The sequence below is a fragment of the Corvus brachyrhynchos genome, unplaced genomic scaffold (genome assembly GCF_000691975.1).
Source record: "Corvus brachyrhynchos isolate BGI_N302 unplaced genomic scaffold, ASM69197v1 scaffold279, whole genome shotgun sequence".
Lineage (NCBI taxonomy): Eukaryota > Metazoa > Chordata > Aves > Passeriformes > Corvidae > Corvus > Corvus brachyrhynchos.
Window position 1 is genome coordinate 10,444,730 of NW_008246060.1, and position 11,004 is coordinate 10,455,733.

General features: G+C 35.1%; 1 long non-coding RNA gene across 1 annotated transcript in view; it reads right to left on the reverse strand.

Annotated features, from left to right (window-relative positions):
* Nucleotides 1-5,966: 5,966 nt before the first annotated feature.
* The window catches only part of LOC108449635, a 7,581-nt gene continuing 2,543 nt past the window's right edge, over nucleotides 5,967-11,004 (reverse strand). The window contains exons 3-4 of the long non-coding RNA XR_001865872.1: nucleotides 10,072-10,162; nucleotides 5,967-8,125 (exon numbers count right to left, since the gene is read on the reverse strand). This is a non-coding gene — a long non-coding RNA (uncharacterized LOC108449635). The remainder of the gene's footprint in view (nucleotides 8,126-10,071; nucleotides 10,163-11,004) is intronic.

Below are 11,004 nucleotides of genomic sequence, written 5' to 3' on the forward strand. Positions count from 1 at the left end.
TTCCCTAGTAAATCCTAATACACTATTCTTTTGCACCATTACTGATAACTGAGCTACCTCTTTCATTTAAACTACCATAAACCCAGTGTCTTTATTCGAAATATTAGGATATCTTGTAATTGATACAATTCATGTTCTTGCTTAAGAAATATTCTTAAAGAATGATTAAGGTAATATCTTCTATATAAAACAGAAAAAAACCCCATAAATCACTCCTTTCCTTGCTAAGAAATATGTTTTACCTTGATATTTAATTTGAGCAGAGTAATCACACTGGTTTATTTTTTGGGGAATTTGGCTAGATATAATTCCTAGATATAATACAGAAAACTGAATCTACTCAAGATGTCAACTACGAATTTGCAAGACTTTTTTTTTTTTTAAATAAACTTCTATATGGTTTATTCCTAAAAAAAACAGTCACCTTTAAAAAAATGTGCAAGGAGAATATCTTGCCTTATTTCTCTCCTCTTGTGCACTCTTCCTGCATTCATTGCTGTTCTTGTGGATTGTAACTTCTACATCCATATTTAAATGGACATCCCTTATGAGAAGGATGTTATCTTTATTCTCTTACTTATTTTGCATAGGTTCTGGAATTTTATTCAAAATTTGATAAGACATCTTTCTTAATCCTTTTTACTTCTGCAAGACCCAGAGTTTCTGCTGTCTGTTCTTACCATTTTGACAAGAATAGTATGCCTAATTTCCCTGGAAAAGCATTCCAGTAGTTCTTTTCACTGAATTCTGCCTCCTGAGATTTCACAGAATCACTGAGCATTCATTTCAGTTAGGCCACTACAGTTTTAATGAACAGCAACTCTTTTGACCACATGACATCTAGACAGCATGTGAAAGCTTAAAGTGTTTCATCACCAGGTCTTTGGACACTGGTTCACACTGAAGGCATAGATTAAAATTGGGACCAAGCATCTCTGAGTCCATGTTGCATTTGGAGTGGTTACACAGCACTAACTGTTAGAAAGGGAATGTTTGCAAGACTGGGCACTTACCCTGTTACTGCCAGTACACACACCATATACAGAGGAATTACAGCAGGACATTACTGGTGATTAAATGAATTCTTAAAGCAATGACTATACATCAGTGTCATAGCCAAACCCAGTTGTATAGCTATGGAATAAGACAAAATAACACAGTTCCTTAATCTTATGTCCAATAACAGTATGATTCAGTGTAAGATAATGTATCAAATAGTGTGTCCTACTCTTTTTGGACATTAATCTTGACAGAAAAATCTTTAGCTTTGTATGGATCAGTCAATGCAAATTCATTAACTACTTGTCATGCTTCTAATACAATCTGCCCTGACCCCAAAGACTTGACAGTGTAGTGTTAATCAAACCTACAGAAGTTCTCATACACACAAAACAATCTGTTTCAGGTTAGACAGATTATTTTTCCCTAAGAAAGGGGGAAAAAAGGTTGGAATAAAGCATGTGAGAAAAATATTTCAAAACATAACTCCACTTTATATTTTTTCAAATCCTTTACTATTAATAAAATCATTCACAGTTTTCTGTATTGAAAGGGAAAATAAAATCAAGGACAGTTTTGGTTTGGTTATTTTCAAGTTGCATCTAGAAAACTGCCACTTCTTTAAGGTAGCAAATCTACCTTACAAAAATGAAATGAAAACTTGTTTTAATTTCAATGAATATGTTTTTTTACCCAAAACAATATTTCAGGGAGATTTATATAAATTCATGCTACATAGCTATTTGCTACATAATGCTTTGATCTTATTAGAAAAAATATTGGTCACTGAACCCAAAGATACATCAAGGAATGGGGAAGAAAGGGTGTGCAATATCTGTCTGCCTTGAGCTCATAAGCCCAAAAGATAAGATACCTACTTATGACTGGGTTAATGAACAGCATCTTTTAGCCCAATTTTGTCTCTCAGACTTGCAGTCCACAATAGAGCATATTAGCTCTTTTACTTCTGTATCACATGCTAGCAAACTGTAGCGTTAGCAGTCATTAACAAATACAGCTTACAGCCATATTGTGGACCAATCTCTATAGTTTTGACTTGTGCCTTTTTAAAAACCTTTAAACAATCATCAAGAGAATTTGTCTCATCAGTCTCAGATACACCCAAAAAGAAATGTAAATAATGACCTAATTATCAAAATAATTGCACTTCATACAAAAATAATTTTTTTCTTCGTTTTGGCCTTTGCAGCAAATTTCGATCAGAATAATCACATGCAAAGGCTTTCCTTTCAGGTTTTCATGTCCAGTTGCTGGTGCCAGGCATTTGATTTTATCTGTCTGACCATGACTTAATATATAAAATCTTCCTAGTTTAATTGATTTAATTAAAGTTTTAATTAATTAAATATCACTCTTCCCTAAATCAAACCTTACTCTTCTCAAGTGATACGTTTTAAAACAGAACACTTTCAGACTTGCTAACAACAGTTGTATGTACTCAGTTTCATAGCAGTCCTCTGTTCCAGATGCAGCTAATCACCAAGGAAGTTAAGTCAGCAGGTGCACCACAAGTTTGGTGCTCTTTATTAAACTGTGGCTATAACTGCTTAGACAAACCAAATATGAAAAAAAGAGTAAACTTCTGAGCATACTTCAGTGTACAGTCAACAGAAATCTCCATGTAATATGCATTAAGATACATAGTAATTTATAATATTTTATTATTCCTATAAAATTCCTTTGTAAGGAAGCAAATAATATTTTTCTTATTGTTCCTGGAAATTAAAAGAATATGAGAAGGATTTCAGTGCAGTATTTTTAAAATCTTTATAATCTCTTATTTTTAGAGGCAAATATCATCTAAGTTATACTTTTCATATGTGAAATCAAGCACTCAAAAATATGTATGTGAATCTCTTAATTGTCATGAAGAGCGTTCTGCATTCATTAATGGTATCAATAATGGAAGTTCTGTATTGCTGGTGAAACAAGGTTCAGTAGTAAACTTTCATGATATTGTAGCCCCAGAAACTATTTGATTAGGGTGATATGATATTTCTTTTACCAACTATTAAAGGAAGCAATAAATGCTGAGATAAACAAAATATTGCTTCCTAAACTAGGTATAAAGCTTTGTAGACAGGGATAAAATGAAGACCTGAATATATGACTAGATATTTTAACTGGCAATAATTAAAATTCCATAATTAAGATTCCATAATCTAGTGCAATAGCACACCAGAGAAACCTGATAGCAAAACCAAGCATCATTTTAAAAGGTATGATCCACACAAATGCAAATAGGCCAATTTCCTCATTTTACCTATAGTCCTTTCCAGTGACAATACTGAAATGCCACTTTGTCCATCTCCTGGATCTGGGAGAGCAAGACCAACATATTAAGGCTATATTTTGCAATACATGTTGAGAAAACTGGTTTACACCTGAGATCATTTAAGTGAAAAGAATCTGTAAAGAAAGAATAAAATAGACAGTCTATGATATCAAAGTGATGAAATTTGTTTGCTTAAAAATGTCATAGTGTAGAACAAAGGATGACATCTTAGGATGGCATGGGAAGATTCATTACCGGAGAAAAGGTACTGAAATAGTGGCAGACACATTTGGGTTGTAAAGGAATAGTAGGTACAGCAAGTTGGTCATGAAATACCAGTTAAACGAAGCTAGTAAAAAGAAATAGCTTCTATTCCTCTTGAACCAAGCTTCATACAATTATCTTTCATGACATTTGCAGATCCAGTACAGTCTTGTCCAAGTTCTAAGCTTTTTTCATAGAGACACAAAACTTGACAATATTAAAAAAAATGTGTCGCAAAAATCTGAAACAAGAGTTTGTTTAAGAAGAACTGGGTTCACTAGAAAATCAAAACACCATTTTAAAACAATGGCATGGTAAAAGATTGGAGGACCTGCTTGCAGATGACTTGCAAACAGCAGAATGATGACAACGAGGTATTGGCTTGCTACCTACCATACTATTTTAGTTTTAACTACCTGGTTCTAGTTTGCGCTTTAATGCATTTGGCTACAATGGAATTCACCTGTCTCTTTGAATTTTCATCTGTTTATTCACTTCACTGTTTTTATTTCATTTTACAAAAATCTTTAATTACCTCTTTTTGCACATAGGGCTGTTTATGGATTTATCTTCATAACCAAAGGCTGTATTTCTTAAGTAATTTCATTAGTTTCTGACTTGTTTAGGAGGGTCCGATAGCCCCCCCCGCCACCCCCACCCCACTTTTATGCTAGCTCCTTAATACCTTTTTTTTTTAATATTCTGCTAGTTATACTGGCTATCTTGAGACAGTTTTCTCTGACTGTAATTCATCCAGAGATTTGCCTTGAAGGGATTAAATGTATAAATCTCAACCTTGTTATCAGCTAATTTCATGGTTTGTTTTACCTTCAAAAAGAAATGTCTTTAAGCCCATGAAAGTAATTTCTTGCATAGTCATTAGATCTGCTCTTAATCACATGCATGGTTTTGAAGGCTCTCTACCAGATTTTCTTTACTGCTGAGAGATATCTCTGACACCAAGGTGAAGTCATAGCTAACATGTAGGCATTTGGAGATTTCTCTCCTGAACATTTCAAAGATCTATGTAACACACACCCAGATGACAGGGATGGGACTGCTGCTGGATCTTGAACCTATATACCACGCTTCACATTTAGATTAGCCAGATGTTAAGAAATGAAAGACCAGTGCCAGATAAGATTATCAAATTGCTATATATAACATTTAGCATCTTAATACACTGGAACACGATACTTTAGAAGTAATAAAAGTCACACAAGCTTTTTCAGGGCTTTTTTAGGTTATCCAGCACTACTTTGTCCTCAGTCCCTTAGGCTCTTTTGAAAAACTTTCCCAGAATAATTTAGGAAAAGGCTTTAATAACCAAAAGCAAATAAATTAATCATTAATTAATATATAATCATCTTTCTTGTTTAACTAAACTGAAGCGAGCAGACACCATTGTCCCAGATATTTAACCAAACAGCTTAATTGATTTCTGAGTTGAGAGCTGCTAACGTTTCCTGTTGTCTTTTACAAAGGCATCCACTCTGAACTCTCATACAGAAAATATAAGGGCAGGGAAATTGCTGTCTCCTGTCACCCCTTTGCTACACAAATTGCTGCCACACATTCATTCTCAATCAAAGACCAGGGATTCAGTCTTGCATATTGAGAAAAGGTTTTTGGTCTCTATACACAGAAGATCAGCAAACTGATACTAATAAAACTGCTCTCCTAACTTGGAGTGTGCTGAACTTCTAGCAAATTAAGTTTGCTTCTCTAGAAAATGATTTTATATTCCTGGTGTTTCCTTTGCATTTTTGTTAACTCAGATATACTATGTCTAACATCTACCTTTTCACTTCTTTTTCCTGCTGTCATATCACTGACTGAAACAGGCTATTCCTTACTAAAGTACTATGAAAGAGGATGAAATCATCATGATGTAGATAGTAATGTAAACCAGACCCAAGGAATGAAATCACTGCTTTGCAAAACCAATCACTGAAAGGTCTAAAAACTTATTATACTTAAATTCATTTAAAGGATGAAACTTTAAGAAGACATTTTTCTCTCAACATCCATTATGACACAAACATCATGCTCCTGCTCTATTTCCTCAAAGAAACAAAAACATTGTGGTCAAAAATAATTTTTAAAAATTTTACAATAATTGGCTTTGATATCAAAACAGGTATAAACACTATAGAGACATTTCTGGGTTTAGTTTTAGTTCTGTCTCACTCTAATGTCTATAGATGAACTTTTATTTTTATATTTCGAATATTTATTTAAATATATGTAAAAATAGATGAAATTCCGGGCAAGTAATAGGAATTCTTATATTTTCCATGAAAATTCAGTAGAGACAATATTAAAATACACAAATAAAACAAACAAATTTAAAAGAATAAATTTTCAAGCAATTAACATATAAAATGCTCCTATTTATTTTCTGCTGCATTCTGTGTTCTCATATCAGTCACCAGCTCTGAAAGCAAGTATCTTAGTCTTTTTCTTCTTAATTTACCTCACGGGAAACATATTATTTTGGTCAAAAAAGAAGAAAAAAAAAAAAAACAAAACCCCAAATTTTAATTTCAATATAAATACCAGTGTTTTGAAACCACAATGACTCTGCAATGTCACTGTTAGGAAGTCATCCATCCCTATAGGGAAAAGACAATTTCAACATCCTTTTCTACAAGAAATTTGAAAATAATGTGGGAAAGCAGTTGTCGAGTGGAAAATTATTAAAGAAAAATAGAGCAATGTAAAAATAGCAAAGCATTTCATATTGCACCAATCAAACTGATTGCTTCAGAAGAGCAGGTGCCTCACAGGGGTCTAGCACTTACCTTCTCTCTATGGGCACTTGTACTACTTCTTTGTATGGCCTATATCTACTGCAGAGTAAAAGCTATATTTTGATAGCTACTGTTTTAAAGAAGATTATGTTGCCAGAGAAAAGTTTTAATAGAGAAACCGTATCCAATTCTAGCTATATCTGTTTATGCAAGCTCCACAGTGTGCAGATGAAGAAATTGTCACCAGTATGTTGCAAAGCAGGATGGGTCTCCAGCCTTGCAATCATGAAATTTGCTAAATTAGGAGAAAAAAGGATTTAATTACCGTTGAGAGTTACCCTTCTGCTATATTGAAAAAAATTCCTGATAGTTGTCCTTAAACTCTTTTGCCCTCGAGATTCCACAATGTTCCTCTTATTCATCTGTCTTGCCACATACTCTTAAGGAAGTTATCTCTGGAAAAAAAAAAAATCCTCTTTTTCAACTTACTAGCCAGAGGTCTGAAGTCTCCTTTGCAACTATGACAAAGCTGGGGAAACCTTCAGTCTTGGATGTCTCAAAGAAATAAAGAGTCATAGAAATGACTATGTCCGTGTTTTGATCAAAAAATGAGTATGACCCACTCATGAGTAGCACTTTCATTCTGACAGCAGGTTGGGCCTTAGTAAAAGAGACACAATTTAGTCCAGCTCAGACACTGGCCTATTAAATTTAACAAAGTTGTCAAATGCAGGGGTGATTTACTGCCACATGGTGATGAAATCCATACACGGGTAAACTAAAGCTGGGAACATATATGCTAGTGATGGGGTTATTTAATGGTTAATAAGGGATGTCTAGTTAAAAATTAACAGAGAAAATAGTTTATACAATTATTAACTGAAGACTAGATAATGAATGCAAGGTAAAACATAATTAAACTAGTGAATAATTACCAAGGGAGTTAACTAATAATTAACCCAGAAAAGAAATTAATTTGTGTAGGTTACCTTAAAAGTGGCTGAAGTGTAAATCTGGTTGTGGATGGTTAACATGCATTGAATTGACAAAGTGACCAATGAATCAAAAAATTAATGATTGATGGGGATATACCAATTAACCCACGTTAATTATTAAGGAGCCATTAATTAGTTAAACCTGATAGCTTGGCGAAGAACTGCAGCTTCTTAACAAGTATACATTCTTTTTAATGTTATCATAGCTTGAATGACTTGGATTGATACTAGTTCTGCCAATTTTAAGCAAACATTTTAAGTTTTGGAGTGCTGAGACACATAAAGACTTTATTTGTTTATACAGATCACAGCTCATTGTTCACTCTTGGGAATGTGTATTTGATAAACGAAAACAAAATTATTTTGAAATACTTGTTGCTATTTTCCCCAGCCAAATTAGAAACATCCTGCCCTTATGTTCAACAAACACAGTGGGGTGTTCATATTTAAAGATTTCTTCTTGCATATGTGCAATTTGTCAGGTAGTTTATGAATATTTACATATTAATTGGCCTGACATCTGTCATAATTGCATATTAATTATTTTTGTTTTAATCAGATAATTGATTTATTATTCTGCTGTCTGCAATTCTAAGGGAACATCCCTGAGGGAGAATGCACGCATGCACACAGATTTGGTCTTCTGCCTACAACACTCCTCTATTGATGATCTGAAAAAGTCCTGCTGTTGTTTTTTTTTTAGTAGAAAGAGCTGCATTTTAGAGTTTGACCCAGTGCTTGTTAAGAGTTAGCTGAAAGACATCCATTGACTTCAGTGAGCTTCAGCGCAGGCCTGTAGTCAGCGTAACAAACCATTTCTGAAAAAGCAGAATGACAGAAATCAATGGGCTTTTTGATTTTGGATCAATGGAGAATTACAATTTCAGTATATAAATTATACAGCAAGAGGAGGTTAAGTTACAGATGTGGAAGAGTAGCAGACACTGCATCGGAAAGGGGCACTGGTTCTGCGTAGAGATGGTAAACCGCAAATGAACAGAAATAATGTTCAGATTCTTAATTCGCTGAAAATCAACACTTCAAAGGAATTAACTAAATATATAAACTTCACTAAACAGTGTTTTCTGATGAGACAAACATGTTTTGTGAAGTGTCAAAAAAACAGGTCACTGTGTTGTAGCAGTGGGCTGTAGGAAATTTATCTAGGATAACTCTTGGACTAGGGAAGGAAATGCTAGAGCCTGCTTAATCCCAACCAGCTCAGGAAAATCTGAAAACACTGGTTCCTGTTAGAGCAGAGCTCTAACAGTGTAGATTACTATGAGAGAAGTAACCTGCTGACCACTCGACAGAAGTATAAACATTTTAAAAAGAAGGTTTTCCCACCCAAATCTGACTGATTTCAGACAATTAGAAAAGCCTGAAGTTTTAGCACCTTCCCACCCTGAAGAAGTGGGAAGAAATAAGTGTTTGGATTACTGGCACAATAAAACCAGTCCATTGCTCACATAAAAAGCCTGAGCATGATGTTCACATGACATGAGTCAGCCTGGAGCACCCATTTAAGTAGTGTACCCTCTTCGTGCTGATCGGGAGAGGAGGAGAAGAAGAAAACAACTCCAGAGGTGATCCCAAGCCACAGCTGTAATAAGGCATGGCAGAGGAGACTGGAGATGGAAAGCAAATTGATACAAAAGGGCCATTTTCATGTTCAAAGCAATGAGTATTCAACAATTTGCCAGTTATGGCTCGTCTGATGCCAAATCTCTCCACACTTTTCCCCGAAAAGGTTCATTTTATCCAACATCACCCTTATAAATATAAAGTTAACTGAAGTTTCAACCATTTGAAATCCAGATGCACAAGTAACTGCTTATCTGCATCTCCACCATAATATGAAAGGCAGGAATGAGAAAAGCCTCAGCAATATTCTGTCATTACCACATGGCAATTAGAGTACTATATATATTTCACTTGACATTTCATTGATATAGCCACTTCCAGTAAGTTGTATTACATCTTTGAACTGGCCTATCCTAACGGACTCTAGCATGGATTTGGATTGGCACCAGTATCACTTCAAACGCTGCCAGGTCCCTCAGCCATTCCATTTGTAACTTTCACATCATTTCTCATTCACAGTTTAGACCTCGAGCAGAAAGGAACTGCGTGGAAGCCTGCCAAAAGAAGTGTTTATTGTTTATAAATTACGAACAACGTGTGTATTTCTGCAATTGGCAGTTTCTATCTTAACCAAAGCAAGCTTTATTTATAGAAAATTAGAACATCTTGTTTTGTCCTGTGTTATGGCAGATTGTCTTAGTTGAAACAAAACACATGTATGAGCCACATTAAAAACTACGGCTTAGTTTGTCCAGACCCAAAAGGTACATCCTAGTTCTTGCATTATTAAAAGTCATTACCACTAATTAGGACATGGAAGTAATATTTTATACATATCTAGGGGGAACCTGGTTACTTTTCATGACATCTGCAATTTTCTACATAAGCCTTAATGTTTGCAATATCATCTGACTTTAGTGCCAATCCACAAATGGAAAATGGCAAATCAGATACTAAATCTGAATGCTGAAAGTATTACTGAAAAAATAAGTTTTAGAATGTTTCTTCTGCATTTATTTGAACAGCATCACATTTATTTTTTCTAAAAGTAGTATCAGAAATGCATGCACAAAAAATAAGTTCACTAATTTCCTGATTTTCTTTTTAAAATCTTGTCTAATTTTCTGTTTCTTATAAAGAGACATTAAAGGATTACAAGAGAGAGCTGTTATGAAAATACCTGCAATAGTGATAGAAATATTGAGTAGCTCTGAAGTATTCATTTCCAAATAAAAGCTTGACAGTGCGATTTCAGTTCCATAGAGCAGAGTCTAGCAATATTTGAAAATAATGAGAAACAATTACTTGCAGCATTGATAAATATCTTGGGAATATTGCCACAAAGCATTGTGATTTTTTAAGAACAGGTACAATATGTTTTATTTTCAAAGCTAATTTATATCTAAAGTGTATCTTGATCACATAATTCAAGTTTAAAGCAATCACCTCTACAAAGGAAGAGCTGGAATGGAAGGGGGAAACAAATGGAATAGAAGAAAAGGAAAAGGGGAATAAAAGGAAAAGACACAGAGAGAGAACAAAAGCGTATCTTAAACCACTCTCACTCTGTCTTTCTGCAAGTTGTACAAGATGGATGATCAGGAGAGCAATGGAAGAGGGACTGGTTTGGAAGCTCATATAAGAGAGCATGAAACAGCCAAGAGTAGGAATCCTCCCAGAGTTTTGTAAGGAGGCTGCTGAGACAGCCAAGAGTGTGCCCTTCCTGCTGCCAGGAGGCACAGCCTGACACTGCTGCACCTCAGTGGCACTACCCTCATCTCATCACTGCTCTTCAAACTGACTGGGTGCACAAAACAGTGTTAGCTGCTTTTTGGGTTTTTTTTTTTTTTTGGTCTGGCATCAAGGAGACTATGATGGCAATGCTGAGTGTGGGAATCACCTGTGTGATGGTAGAGGGGAATCTATGATTACAAAGGAATTTCTCCCCCCGTTTCAGAGATGAAAGTTACCCAGACTGGGAGTTGCCAGTCCAGCCAAAGTACAGTTCTGGGACAAGGAGAACAGCAGCAAGCTGTGCACAGACCCTCCTGCAAAGGGTGCCCGGAGCCATAGCCTGGCATGCTCCCTCACATCCCAGAGAAAAGCCCACCCA